At 36.5% G+C, this 15050-nt stretch overlaps 1 protein-coding gene across 4 annotated transcripts in view; it reads right to left on the bottom strand.

The window, feature by feature from the left end:
- Positions 1 to 15050, bottom strand: part of KANSL1 (KAT8 regulatory NSL complex subunit 1) — a 171356-nt gene that overhangs the window by 29206 nt on the left and 127100 nt on the right. The window lies entirely within an intron of this gene.

Below are 15050 nucleotides of genomic sequence, written 5' to 3'. Positions count from 1 at the left end.
AGCAACTAGAGAAGGCCCGTGCTCGGCAACAAAGACCCAACACAGCCATTAATTAATTAATTAATTAATTTTAAAAAAGAAATTGCAAGATGCAAGAAGCAGAAAAAGAATGCAAAGCCAAGGCTGGTCTTGGTCAACCACCCAGCGAAGTGGCAAGGAAGTTTAACACCTACTCCGGGACTTTTGTGGAAAAAGCCAACAGGGAGAAAGTGAAAGTCCCCTCCTGATCCATGTTCATGTAAGAGGTCCAAATTCATACTACCTGTTTATGTGCAGGGATCTTAAGCTTGAGAATCTGCCACTCCAAATTCACCTAGATTCCTGAAGTCTCTTCAGAAGCTAATGGAAAACTGTGCTTTAAGGACACTTTCACAGTCCAGGGATCACAAGACTCCTAAACAAAGCATGCCTCCCTCACCCTGGACCCAGATAAGCTCACCATGAAAGGTATTGTAAATCATAAAAGAACACAGACTGTTATGAGGCAGTCAGTACATGCAAAAATGGGAAGAAGTGGCCCTGGGCAAGCTAGAAATAGAACAATTAGAAAACAACTTTAAAATAAGTATATTAAAATTTTTCATAGTGATAATGGCAGGAATATATGTTATGAAACAGGAACAGGATGAAAAAAAGAGGATGTGTCTAAAAGTAACAAATTCTTAAAAAAAAAGTACACATTGAAATAAAAAACCCAATTGACAGGTTTACCAATAAACTAAACACAGCTGGAGAAAAAACTGATAAAGAGGAGGAACAGTCAGAGAAGACTACATGAAATAAAGCATAGGAAGAGATATGAAATTGCAAAGTATAAAAAGAAAGGAAGCAATATGGAGGAGAGAATGAGATCAACAACAATCGACAGACATTCTATATTTAAAAAGAGAATAAAAAAGGAAAAATTGGAATAAATAATGACTAGAAAATTTTCAAAACTCAAGACGAACAAGAACTCTCAGAATGAGGGTGCACACCAAGACCTAGTGGCTAAAAACTAATTCATACATCTAACTATGTCCCTTGATATTGTGAAACATAAAAACAAAACCAGAAGGGGTTGGGGTAAAGATTTAAGTTACCAGAGAGAAGATACAGATAATCTATAAAGAAATGACACTTAAACTCACATCAGAATTTTCAACAATAAATATTGGAAGGCAATGAAATTATCTTCAAAGTGCTAAATATAAATTTACATGCAGCTAAGTCATCATGCAAGAATAAAGGCAATATATAACTGTGTGTGTATTCACAAATACACATATATACACATTTCACACATAAATGTAATTCTGTATGTTTTTAATTTATAAGGACTTTACAACTTATACCATTGTTAGAAGGCTACTAAATGTATTCAGCAAGAATTGAGTAGGATGCAAGAAGCAACACTGAACAGGAATGGCAAAAGTATTGGTAAATGTAAATAAGCATAAACCTAAAAATGGCTAATTTGGGAGGGATTTAAAAACAAGGTAACTAAAATAATAAAAATAAATTATAGATAATGGGTAGGAAAGACTGGAGTTTTACTTTTTTATTTATTTTTACAATTTTATTTATTTATGGCTTGCTGGGTCTTCATTGCTGCACATGAGCTTTCTCTAGTTGCAGAGAGCAGGGGCTACTCTTCAGTGTGGTACGTGGGCTTCGCATTGGGGTGGCTCCTCTTGTTGCAGAGCACAGGCTCCAGGCGCGTTGGCTCAGTAGCTGCAGTGCACAGGTTCTAGGGCGTGTGGGCTTCAGTAGTCGTAGCGCACAGGCTCTAGAGCGCAGGCTCAGCAGTTGTGGTGAACGGGCTTAGCTGTTCCGCAGTATGTGGGATCTTCCTGGACCAGGGGTCGAACCCATGTCTCCTACACTGGCAGGTAGATTCTTAACCACTTCATCACCAAGGAAGTCCCAAGGCTGGAGTTTTATAAAGAGGCATTCTAAAGTCCTACTGTTCCCAAAGCAGACAGAGATGAGAAGAACTTTCAACTAACCCAATAGACAGCAGAAAGGCATAAAAACAAGGCAAAGAAAAGGCAAGGATTAAAAAAAAATTAAGAGAAATTACTGATTCCAAACATGATAGTAATCAGTTAATATAAATGGATTTAAATCACCTCTTTAAAACACATCAAAACAAACTGACACAGAAAAACTGAAAACAAAGAGATGGAAAAGGATGTATCTAGCAAGTACTTACCAAAGAAACCCATTTAAAGTAAAATTAATAGAGATCAAAAGGGAAACAACATAATGATGAAAGGAATGAAGATGAAGAAGAAATAATAATCATTAACTACGATGTACCTAACCAGTCGCCCTGGAACTGTATGAGCATATATGAATTTAAAAAAAAAAAAAAAAGAAAAGAAAAAAAGAAATGGAGGTGAGGTTGGGGAAATGAGAGAGGTAGTTTAACGGTATAAATTGACTACCAGTAGACAAGTCCTGGAGATCTAATACAGAGTACAGTGGTTATAGACAATGCCACTGTATTATAAACAACAAATGTGCTATGAGACTAAATCTTAATTATTCTCACCACAAAAAAGAAACGGTAAGTATGTGAAGATAGAGGTGTTACCTAAGGCTACAATGGCAATCAAACTGTAACTTAAACTTACACAATGCACATATCAAACATATTCCAAAAAAAAAAAAAATAGGAAGCAGACCAAAGGATATAGAAGATATGAACACAATAAGCCCAAGATGTGAGTTAAATTTAGAACCCTGAAGTCAACAAACAGGATATGGATACACTCACACCCACACAAATACTGTCTTTTTAGGAAATGTGGATTATTTACAAATGCTAAACTAAAATTTTGTACATCAACATGGAGATCTTGAAAACACAACAGTAAATTAAGACACACACATACACCTCCCAAAAACACACACCAAAAAACCAAACCCAAGTTGCAGAATACGTACAACGACAGCATTTATATAAACTTTAAATAAACAATACTGCATTTTGTGCTCTTGCACACATATATGTGTAGTAGAGATCTAAGAACCTGAACTGGGAGTATACACAAATTCATAATAGTGGTTAGCTCTGGGGAAGAAAGCACGTAAAGGAGATGGAAGAAAATAAAAGGAGCCCTAGTTATCTATAATTTTCTTTTAATATTAAAAAAACACATGAAGTAAAAAAAAATGTTGAATATTAACATTTAGGTTGGTACATACATCGATTTTTGTTACATCCTCCTTTATACTTCACAGAATTAAAAAAATCAGGGGAGGAGACAGGTAAACCTATAATTTTTTCTATATACAGAGAACTTAAGTTCTTCACACAATAAATTCAATGGTATAGAAGAGCCCCAGAAAACTGGCAGTGGGAGTAAAAGAAAGTCCAACTATTTCAGAGCAAAGGTGTATTAAGTCTGAAAGTTGCTGAAACCCAGGAACTGAATTGGGAACAGCACCTATCAATCTGTCTTCTAGATTTAGAAGTGAGAAAAGGGTTCAACCATCATATGAGCAGCAGAGAGAAGGACCAACAACTAGTGTACTGAGAATAGTGTCCCCTCCCCAGATCCTACCTCAAAATTCATGCCTACCCAGAACCACAGAATGTGACTGTAGTTGTAAATAGGGTCTTTGCAGATGCAATTAGTTTAATATGAAGTACTACTGGATTAGGGTAAGCCTTGAATCCAATGACTGGTGTCCTTATAAGACCATGTGAAAACACAGACACACAGGGAAGGTGATCGTGTGAAGATGGAGGCAGAAATAGGAATTATGCTACTACAAGCCAAGGACTACTAAGGTTGCTTGCAGGAAGTGGCAAGGAAGGATTCTTCCCTAGAGCCTTCAGAGGCCAGCAAGGGCTGACAAACTTGATTTCAATGTCAGACTTCTAGCCTCCAGAACTTTGACAGGAAACTAATTCAGTCAGCTACTAAGTTTTTCCTAGTGATAAATACAAAGTGTAGATAGATCAATTTAGTTTTTAAGAATGACAAAAGGAAAAAACAAACAAAACCCTCAGCATGGGGACTAAAGTAGAACACTGTAGAACAAAGGAAAAGAAAGCAAATCTGAGAAATTCAGAAAAAACATATTTTTGGAAAACTATCTATTAAACAAGTTTGATAAAACAATTAATGAAAACTTTTGGCATCCCTAATAGAGTAAGAGATAACATAGCCTCTACTATAAAGTAACAGAGTAAAGTGAAAGGACAAGATGACATAAAAAGTAAATATAAAATCTAAAAAGAAAAAAGAAAATATCAACCCAAGGTAGCACAATTAAAACCTACACAAGGGCTTCCCTGGTGGCGCAGTGGTTGAGAGTCCGCCTGCCGATGCAGGGGACATGGGTTCGTGCCCCGGTCCGGGAAGATCCCACATGCTGTGGAGCGGCTGGGCCCGTGAGCCATGGCTGCTGAGCCTGCGTGTCCGGAGCCTGTGCTCCGCAACGGGAGAGGCCCACTTACCGCAAAAAAAAAAAAAAAAAAAAAACTACACAAAAGGAACTATAGGTTAGAACTGATGATATAGAAAATCAAAACAGGATGTGGACAACAAACTTAGCTGTTTTATTCCTTTGCACTATGGAAGAACCAAAGGGATAAAAACAGTGAGAGAAAAGTTAACAGCTAGCTCACATCTGAATACTTATTATGTGCATTCAAAATGTGCCCGTCACTTCCTGTATCTAATTTAATAATCACAACAATGCTGTGGAGCAGGTAGTAACAGCTAGATAAAAAGGACAGGAAACAATAACACACAGATAATTGGTATACTTAAAAACAGGCAACTACAAACTTAAGGGAATCAAAAACCAAAGCTACTACTGAAGAAAACTTGACAGTGCTACATAAAATACTCTGAAGCACTGTCCCGTGCAGTTTTGCAATGGTAAAGAAGTTCTGTATTAGTGCAACTAAATATGGTAGCCACTAGCCATATGACTACTCAACCCTTGAAATGTGGCTGGTATGAGTGAGGTACTGAACTTTTTATCCTAATTTTAAATAGGTACGTGTGGATAGTGGCTACCATACTGGATAGCATAGAGTAGAACCATTTACCAATATAAAGGAAAGAAACATAGACTGGCCAAAACAAAACAGAATAAACAACTGCTCTCCTCCCCCAACCAAAAGACAGTGGAACAGAGTTTTAAGGGACAGAGGTTATGATCTAAGAACTTGAAACACAGTCAAACTGTTGCTCAAATCACTGAAAAACCACAAATGCAAATTAAAAACTCAATGAACGGGCAAATGAAGATATAAAAAGGACTGTCAACAAACAATGAAATGTTATAACCAAAATAAGCCTTTAAGTCTACTTTCAAAACTGAATATAAAATTAAAAACTATTCTCTATTTAATAAAATCCCCATTAAAATAAGACTTTTAGGAGATTAAAAAAAAACAAAAAACACCCCCAAACCCTGAATCTTTTATGCTGTTTCAAAAAGCATACAGAAAACAAAATATTAAAACTAAATGGATGAGAAATCACATACACTAAATATTAATATCAAGAAAAGTAGAACTGTAAGGCAAGAACAACTACTGGAGACAGGAGCCACAGTCACAAAGAAGATATAAATATATAAAACTGTACTACACACCAATGAAAGTTTTTTTTAAAAAAAATCAACACAATAGACCACAAATATAAGCAGAAACTATAAGAACATCATTTTGATCAAAATGCTATAAAAATCAGTAATTAATAACAAAGGCTTAAAAAGAAAAACCGTTTAGAATCTAAAAACTCAATTCTTAACTCTTGGGAAAAGAACTTAAAAACTCAAAGGCAACTTACAAACAGCAAAAAAAAACCCACTTCCTTCACACAACAAAGGCTATGGAATGCTATCCAAAAATACACTCAGAAGAAAATTCAAAAAGTTAAATGCTTCTGTTATTATGTAACAAAGAACAGAAAATAAATTAACCGAGCATTTGAATAAAGGCAGAGAGGGGGGAAAAAACAAGACCACAGGAAGGAGTTAACAGCAAAGAACTGATCTTTGAAATGACCAATAAAATAGAAAAACTGCTGACAAGGTTGATCAAGAAAGAGAAGACAAATATAATGAAGACTGAGAAATGGATATTAACTCCTGATACAGGGATTTAAAAAGTAAGAACGCTTATTAAAATTCTATGAGTAAATCTGAAAATATGTAACTGATGGAAAATTTTCTGCAGAACAGATGCCAATCTCAGATGCTTTTACCTTGAGTTCTAACAAATTTTAAACAAATTGATCCTTCCTTTAAAATCTTTAAACTTTTCCAGAGCACGGCAAATGATACTCTAAGTGTCCCAATTCATTTTCAGTTGTCCTACATCAAAATTAGTAGTGACCTTCTAAAAGTATTGCCATTCAAACCAGAAATGAGATGTCTCACTACGACCAATTATTTCTTAACACTGTTCTGAAAGTGAATCCAGACAAGGAAAAGGAGTAAGTATATAAAGAGGTGTCAAACTGCTTGCTGATGACAGAAAGCCAACCTAGAAAATTAAAAACAAACAACCAAAACAATGTTAAGAGTTCAGAAAAATGTTCAATTACAAAATAAATACCCAGAAACCAACTCATAAAATAACACTAACAAAAAAGATCTCATTCACATGACCAAAATATCAAGAATGTAGATAACATGTATGAAGAGTTAAATACTGGGATAAAAGAGGAATTCTGTGTTCAATACTGTAATGGCATTAATTCTCTCTGAAGGAATTCCCATTAAAAACCCAATGCAGCAGAAGCAAGAAGAACTACAATCCTGCAGCCTGTGGAACAAAAACCACATTCACAGAAAGACAGACAAGATGAAAAGGCAGAGGGCTACATACCAGATGAAGGAACAAGTTAAAACCACAGAAAAACAACTAAATGAAGTGGAGATAGGCAACCTTCCAGAAAAAGAATTCAGAAGATGCAAGAAACGTTTAACAAAAACTTAGAAGAATTAAAGAACAAATAAACAATACAATAACTGAATTGAAAAATATACTAGAAGGAACCAATGGCAGAATAACTGAGGCAGAAGAACAGGTAAGTGACCTGGAAGACAGAATGGTAGAATTCACTGCTCCAGAACAGAATAAAGAAAAAAGAATGAAAAGAAATGAAGACAGCCTAAGAGACCTCTGGGACAACATTAAACACAGCAACATTCACATTACAGGGGTCCCAGAAGGAGAAGAGAGAAAGGACCTGAGAAAATATCTGAAGAGATTATAGTTGAAAACTTCCCTAACATGGGAAAGGAAATAGCCACCCAAGTCCAGGAAGTGCAGAGAGTCCCATACAGGATAAACCCAAGGAGAAACATGCCAAGACTCATAGTAATCAAACTGGCAAAAATTAAAGACAAAGAAAAATTACTGAAAGCAGCAACGGAAAAAATGACAAATAACATACAAGGGAACTCCCATAAGGTTAAGAACTGATTTCTCAGCAGAAACTCTACAAGCCAGAAGGGAGTGGCATGAAAGGGAAGAAAGAACCTACAACCAAGATTACTCTACCCGGCAAGGATCTCATTCAGATTCGATGGAGAAATCAAAAGCTTTACAGACAAGCAAACGCTAAGAGAATTCAGCACCACCAAACCAGCTCTACAACAAATGCTAAAGGAACTTCTCTAAGTGGGAAACACAACAGAAGAAAAGGACCTACAAAAACAAACCCAAAACAATTAAGAAAATGGTAATAGGAACATACATATCGATAATTACCTTAAACATGAATGGATTAAATGCTCCAACCAAAAGACACAGGCTTGCTGAATGGATACAAAAACAAGACCCATATATATGCTGTCTACAAGAGACCCACTTCAGACCTAGGAACACATACAGACTGAAAGTGAGGGGATGGAACAAGATATTCCATACAAATGGAAATCAAAAGAAAGCTGGAGTAGCAATACTCATATCAGATAAAATGGACTTTAAAGAATGTTACAAGAGACAAGGAAGGACACTAATGATCAAGGGATCAATCCAAGAAGAAGATATAACAATTATAAATATATATGCACCCAACATAGGAGCACCTCAATACATAAGGCAACTGCTAACAGCTATAAAAGAGGAAATCGACAGTAACACAGTAATAGTGGGGGACTTTAACACCTCACTTACACCAATGGACAGATCATTCAAACAGAAAATTAATAAGGAAACACAAGCTTTAAATGACACAATAGACCAGATAGATTTAATTGATATTTATAGGACATTCCATCCAAAAACAGCAGATTACTCTTTCTTCTCAAGTGCGCACGGAACATCCTCCAGGATAGGTCACATCTTGGGTCACAAATCAAGCCTCAGTAAATTTAAGAAAACTGAAATCATATCAAGCATCCTTTCTGACCACAATGCTATGAGATTAGAAATCAATTACAGGGAAAAAAAAGTAAAATACACAAACACATGGAGGCTAAACAATACGTTACTAAATAACCAAGAGATCACTGAAGAAATCAAAAAATACCTAGAGACAAATGACAATGAAAACACAACAATCCAAAACCCATGGGATGCAGCAAAAGCAGTTCTAAGAGGGAAGTTTATAGCTACACAAGCCTACCTCATGAAACAAGAAAAATCTCAAGTAAACAATCCAACCTTACACCTAAAGGAACTAAAGAAAGAAGAACAAACAAAACCCAAAGTTAGCAGAAGGAAAGAAATCATAAAGATCAGAGCAGAAATAAATGAAATAGAAACAAAGAAAACAATAGCAAAGATCAATAAAACTAAAAGCTGGTTCTTTGAGAAGATAAACAAAACTGATAAACCATTAGCCAGACTCACCAAGAAAAAGAGGGAGAGGACTCAAATCAATAAAATTAGAAATGAAAAAGGAGAAGTTACATCAGACACTGCAGAAATACAAAGCATCCTAAGAGACTACTACAAGCAACTGTATGCCAATAAAATGGGACAACCTGGAAGAAATGGACAAACTCTTAGAAAGGTATAACCTTCCAGAACTGAACCAGGAAGGAACAGAAAATATGAACAGACCAATCACAAGTAATGAAACTGTGATTAAAAATCTTCCAACAAACAAAAGTCCAGGACGAGATGGCTTCACAGGTGAATTCTATCAAACATTTAGAGAAGAGCTAACACCCAAACTTCTCAAACTCTCCCAAAAAATTGCAGAGGAAGGAACACTCCCAAACTCATTCTATGAGGCCACCATCACCCTGATACCAAAACCAGACAGAGATACTACAAAAAAAGAAAATTACAGACCGATATCACTGATGAATATAGATGCAAAAATCCTCAACAAAATACTAGCAAACAGAATCCAACAACACATTAAAAGGATCGTCACCATGATCAAGTGGGATTTATCCCAGGGATGCAAGGATTCTTCAATATACGCAAATCAATGTGATACACCATATTAACAATTTGAAGAATAAAAACCATATGATCATCTCAATAGATGCAGAGAAAACTTTTGACAAAATTCAACACCCATTTATGATAAAAAAAACCCTCCAGAAAGTGGGCATAGAGGGAACTTACCTCAACATAATAAAGACCATATACAACAAACCCACAGCAAACATCATTGTCAATGGTGAAAACCTGAAAGCATTTCCTCTAAGATCAGGAACGAGACAAGGATGTCCACTCTCACCACTATTATTCAACATAGTTTTGGAAGTCCTAGCCACGGCAATCAGAGAAGAAAAAGAAATAAAAGGAATACAAATTGGAAAGAAGAAGTAAAACTGTCACTGTTTGCAGATGACATGATACTATACATAGAGAATCCTAAAGATGTTACCAGAAAGCTACTAGAGCCAATCAATGAATTTGGTAAAGCTGCAGGATACAAAATTAATGCACAGAAATCTCTTGCATTTCTATACAGTAATGATGAAAAATCTGAAAGAGAAATTAAGGAAACACTCTCATTTACCATTGCAACAAAAAGAATAAAATATCTAGGAATAAACTACCTAGAGAGACAAAAGGTCTGTATGCAGAAATCTATAAGACACTGATGAAAGAAATTAAAGATGATACCAACAGATGGAGAGATATACCATGTTCTTGGATTGGAAGCATCAATATTGTGAAAATGACTATACTACCCCAAGTAATCTACAGATTCAATGCAATCCCTATCAAACTACCAATGGCATTTTTTACAGAACTAGAACAAAAAATCTTCAAATTTGTATGGAGACACAGAAGACCCCGAATAGCCAAAGCAGTCTTGAGGGAAAAAAACAGAGCTGGAGAAATCAGACTCCCTGACTTCAGACTATACTACAAAGCTACAGTAATCAAGACAATATGGTACTGGCACAAAAACAGAAATACAGATCAATGGAACAAGATAGAAAGCCCAGAGATAAACCCACACACCTATGGTCAACTAATCTATGACAAAGGAGGCAAAGATATACAACAGAGAATAGACAGTCTCTTCAATAAGTGGTGCTGGGAAAACTGGACAGCTACATGTAAAAGAATGAAATTAGAACACTCCCTAACACCATACACAAAAATAAACTCAAAATGGATTAGAGACCTAAATATAAGACTGGACACTATAAAACTCTTACAGGAAAACACAGGAAGAACACTCTTTGACATAAATCACAGCAAGATCTTTTTTGATTCACCTCCTGAAGTAATGGAAATAAAAACAAAAATAAACAAATGGGACCTAATGAAACTTAAAAGCTTTTGCACAGCAAAGGAAACCATAAAGAAGACGAACAGACAACGCTCAGAATGGGAAAAAATATTTGCAAACGAATCAACGGACAAAGGATTAATCTCCAAAATATATAAACAGCTCATGCAGCTCAATATTAACAAAACAAACAACCCAATCCAAAAATGGGCAGAAGACCTAAACAGACATTTCTCCAAAGAAGACATACAGATGGCCAAGAAGCACATGAAAAGCTGCTCAACATCACTAATTATTAGAGAAATGCAAATCAAAACTACAATGAGGTATCTAATACCTCACACCAGTTAGAATGGGCATCATCAGAAAATGTACAAACAACAAATGCCGGAGAGGGTGTGGAGAAAAGGGATCCCTCTTGCACTGTTGGTGGGAATGTAAATTGATACAGCCACTATGGAGAACAGTATGGAGGTTCCTTAAAAAACTAAAAACAGAATTACCAGCAATCCCACTACTGGGCATATACGCAGAGAAAACCATAATTCAAAAAGACACATGCACCCCAATATTCATTGCAGCACTATTTACAATAGCCAGGTCATGGAAGCAACCTATATGCCCATCAACAGACGAATGGATAAAGAAGATGTGGTACATATATACAATGGAATATTACTCAGCCATAAAAAGGAATGAAATTGGGTCATTTGTAGAGACGTGGATGGATTTAGAGATTGTCATACAGAGTGAAGTTAGAAAGAGAAAAACAAATATCGTATATTAACACATATATGTGGAACCTAGAAAAATGGTACAGATGAACTGGTTTGCAGGGCAGAAACTGAGACACAGATGTAGAGAACAAACGTATGGACACCAAGGGGAGAAAGCAGCGGGGGTGGTGGTGGTGGTGGTGGTGTGATGAATTGGGAGATTCGGATTGACATGTATACACTGATATGTATACAATGGATGACTAATAAGAACCTGCTGTATAAAAAAATAAATAAAATAAAATTCAAAAAGACAAAACAAAACAAGGCTTTGAATACATTTCAGGGAAGAGAAAAGCACCAAAATAGGAAATATTCAACTCTGTCTAACTATTTGAAATGGTAATTATTTCACCTTCTAATTATGAAAATAAAGCACTATTTAAAAAAAATTAACTTAGAAATCTTAGTATATGTTGTGGTAATCAGAATGCAATGCAATGTGTTACTTTTATTGGCTCACAGACACTGCAACATCTGATAGAGAATTTGCCAAGAACAAAAATGAATTGAAATCCATCATAATTTAAAGACATTCCAAAAATCTCAGTGCAAAATCCAAGCCACATTTGTTTAATAAAAAAACAAAAAACAAGAAACAAAAAAGCAAAAAAACCCAAAAAACCAATTCAGTGGTTATGGAGGAAGTCCTCTCTGAAAGTAAGGCTCTATCATCATTATCTGTTAATCACAGAATATTAAAGTATTTTAAAAAATTCTTTTGACTTGAAGACAGTTTGTAAATAAAATATTAGGGCTTCTACTTCTATTTACTTTATCTCAGCCTTTCAAAATTTATTTTGTATGTGTTTTATAATGCATATATAAAACACTCCCATAAAAGTTTAGAGGCTATTGTCCTAAGCACTGGGTGATTTCTGAGTACTCTGCCACTAGAAAGTAAGCTCCATGAGGGCAAGGACTTTTGTTCACCAATGAAACCCAGGTGTACTGGAACACCGTGGGGACCCAAAACTGCTGAATAAATTTGCTTGGCAAATCCATCACCTCAAAATGGTAGAGGGCAAGGTACTTGCTCAACAGCAAATATCACTGAGCAAGGATCCACTGAAGACACAGTGAGCAACTAAGACAGAGAGAATGGCCTTTGTCTCCAATTTTGGCAGAACTCCAGCAATATTGCTATCATCAGCAAATGGTTTATTTCCCAAACTAAACTTATTTGTCTTATTTTCCATGCAGTTTACTTCTGCATGTCAGAATGATTGTTTTAGACACTGGCATTGGAACCAAAGGGTCTTTAGTATGCTTTGTATGTCTCCCCCTTGTTTTAAACATTTATATGTACTACCTTCAAAAGTACATCAGTTTTGGGGCATGAACAAGAACAAATTACTGTCAACTGCAACAAAGAAGCCTTGCTACTTCACAGATACAAAGAAAGGAATCCAGGAGGCCAATCTATACTTCAGAAAAATTTTATCACACCCTTAGATGTCATGACACCATGGCTAGCAACTGCTGAAACAGAGAAAGGACACTATTTCCCCATGAGGCGATGTTGTTGGTAGGTTTTTGTTAAAAGCATCAAGGGCATGGCCAAAATCTACTTTCTTATACATAACAGTAATATACTGTTTTCTTTGCTTTCCCAATATCAACTCTTCAAAACTGTTCAGAAAATAATTTAGATTTATATGACTATTAATAAAAAATTGATTCAAATGTCAATATGAGAAACCCACCAAATTCTTTTCTGGTATTTTGGTAATTCAGGCAATCTGAGGAATAGACAAGAGAAAAATGGTACAGCCTAATAGTTAATTTTCACTAATAATAATTTCCTTTAAAAAAAAAAAGATCATGGCAAGGGACTTCCCTGGTGGCACAGTGGTTAAGAATCCACCTGCCAACGCAGGGAACATGGGTTCAAGCCCTCGTCTGGGAAGATCCCACATGCCGCAGAGCAACTAAGCCTGTGAGCCACAACTAGTGAGCCTGTGCTCTAGAGCCCACGAGCCACAACTACTGAAGCCTACGCACCTAGAGCTCATGCTCCACAACAATAGAAGCCACTGCAATGAGAAGCCTGCGCACCTCAACAAAGAGTAGCCCCCGCTCTCTGCAACTAGAGAAAGCCTGCGCGCAGCAATGAAGACCCAACACAGCCATAAATGAATGAATGAATGATCATGGCAAAATTATACAGTCCAAATGCATACTACAACAAAAAAAGCCAAGCAGTGAAAATCTACTGTCCAAATATTAATGTTTCCAACAATTATCTCCTCTCCCTTGTCCTCAGTTTTCTCACCAGCAAATATACTGTAATAGCATTATCTTAAGAAACATTCTCTTTCAGTCAAACAGGTTATTTCTCTGTTCTCCTTTACAGAAATACTCTTTGAAAGTGTTATCTATGATGGTTCCCTCAATTCTTTCCGTTCCATTCTCTCCTGAACCTGATCCAATCAGAATTTCACTCTCCTACCTCTAACAAAACTGCTTACAAAGGTCTCAAGCAACCCTAGCCCCACGAAATCCTATGGTCAATTCTTAGTCTTCACCTAACTTGACCCATCTGCAGCATCTAACAGAGATGATCATTCCCTCCTTTCTGAAACATTTTCTTCACTTGCCTTCCACATACCACACTCTCTTGGTTTTCCTTCTGCTTCATTGGTCACTCCTTCCCAGTTTCTTATCTTTCACATCTCCAAAGACTTGGAATAAAAAAATGTATCAAGGCTGAATTACAACTGAGTTCCCCACCATTCCCTATTCCCTTCCTCTGCTGCATTTTTCTCCCCAGAACTTAACACTACAGAACATACCATATACTTCATTTTTTTTTTTTTTTTTGCGATACGCGGGCCTCTCACTGCTGTGGCCTCTCCCGTTGCGGAGCACAGGCTCTGGACGCGCAGGTTCAGAGGCCATGGCTCACGGGCCCAGCTGCTCCGCGGCATGTGGGATCTTCCCGGACCGGGGCACGAACCCGTGTCCCCTGCATCGGCAGGCGGACTCTCAACCACTGTGCCACGAGGGAAGCCCCCATATACTTCATTTTATTGCTTTATTTTCTGTCTCTACCCATTAGATTATTTCATGAGGGTAAGAATTTTTGTCTGTTTTGTTTAGTGTTGTATTCTCAGTGCATAGAACAGATCTAGCTTATTGTAGGAACTCAAAAAAAGATTTGTTGAATGAGTGAATTAATAAAAATAAAAGTGTAAACAGCAAGGGTCATCTTATACTAGTAACTTAGCAGCCAGATACCCCAATAAGCAAATTATATACATTTCAGTTAATCCTGAAACAACCCTATGAGATCTCTGAGGCAGGGTGGGGTGGGGTGGGGTGTTAACATGCCCCAAACACAAACTACTAAGTGGCAGTGCCATGATTCAAACCCAAGTCTGTCCTCTTCAAAGTTAATGCTCTTAATCACTGCATGGTATTATTTTCACTGGAGTACTATTTCGTTGGTTTTGAACTAAATCCAACCCTGCTATTTGAAGAGTCAGCAATCAAGTTTCCTATAGTTGTAAAATAATCTCCATTTTGTCTGTGAAGACAAACATTCGTTTAGTATCATCAACTTAGAAATTTTAATGGAGATTCTTATTTAAAAGGAAAG

Source organism: Globicephala melas, chromosome 20 (genome assembly GCF_963455315.2).
Source record: "Globicephala melas chromosome 20, mGloMel1.2, whole genome shotgun sequence".
NCBI classification, from domain to species: domain Eukaryota; kingdom Metazoa; phylum Chordata; class Mammalia; order Artiodactyla; family Delphinidae; genus Globicephala; species Globicephala melas.
Note: the sequence above shows the minus strand (reverse complement) of the source record. Positions and strands in the feature narration are given on the sequence as shown.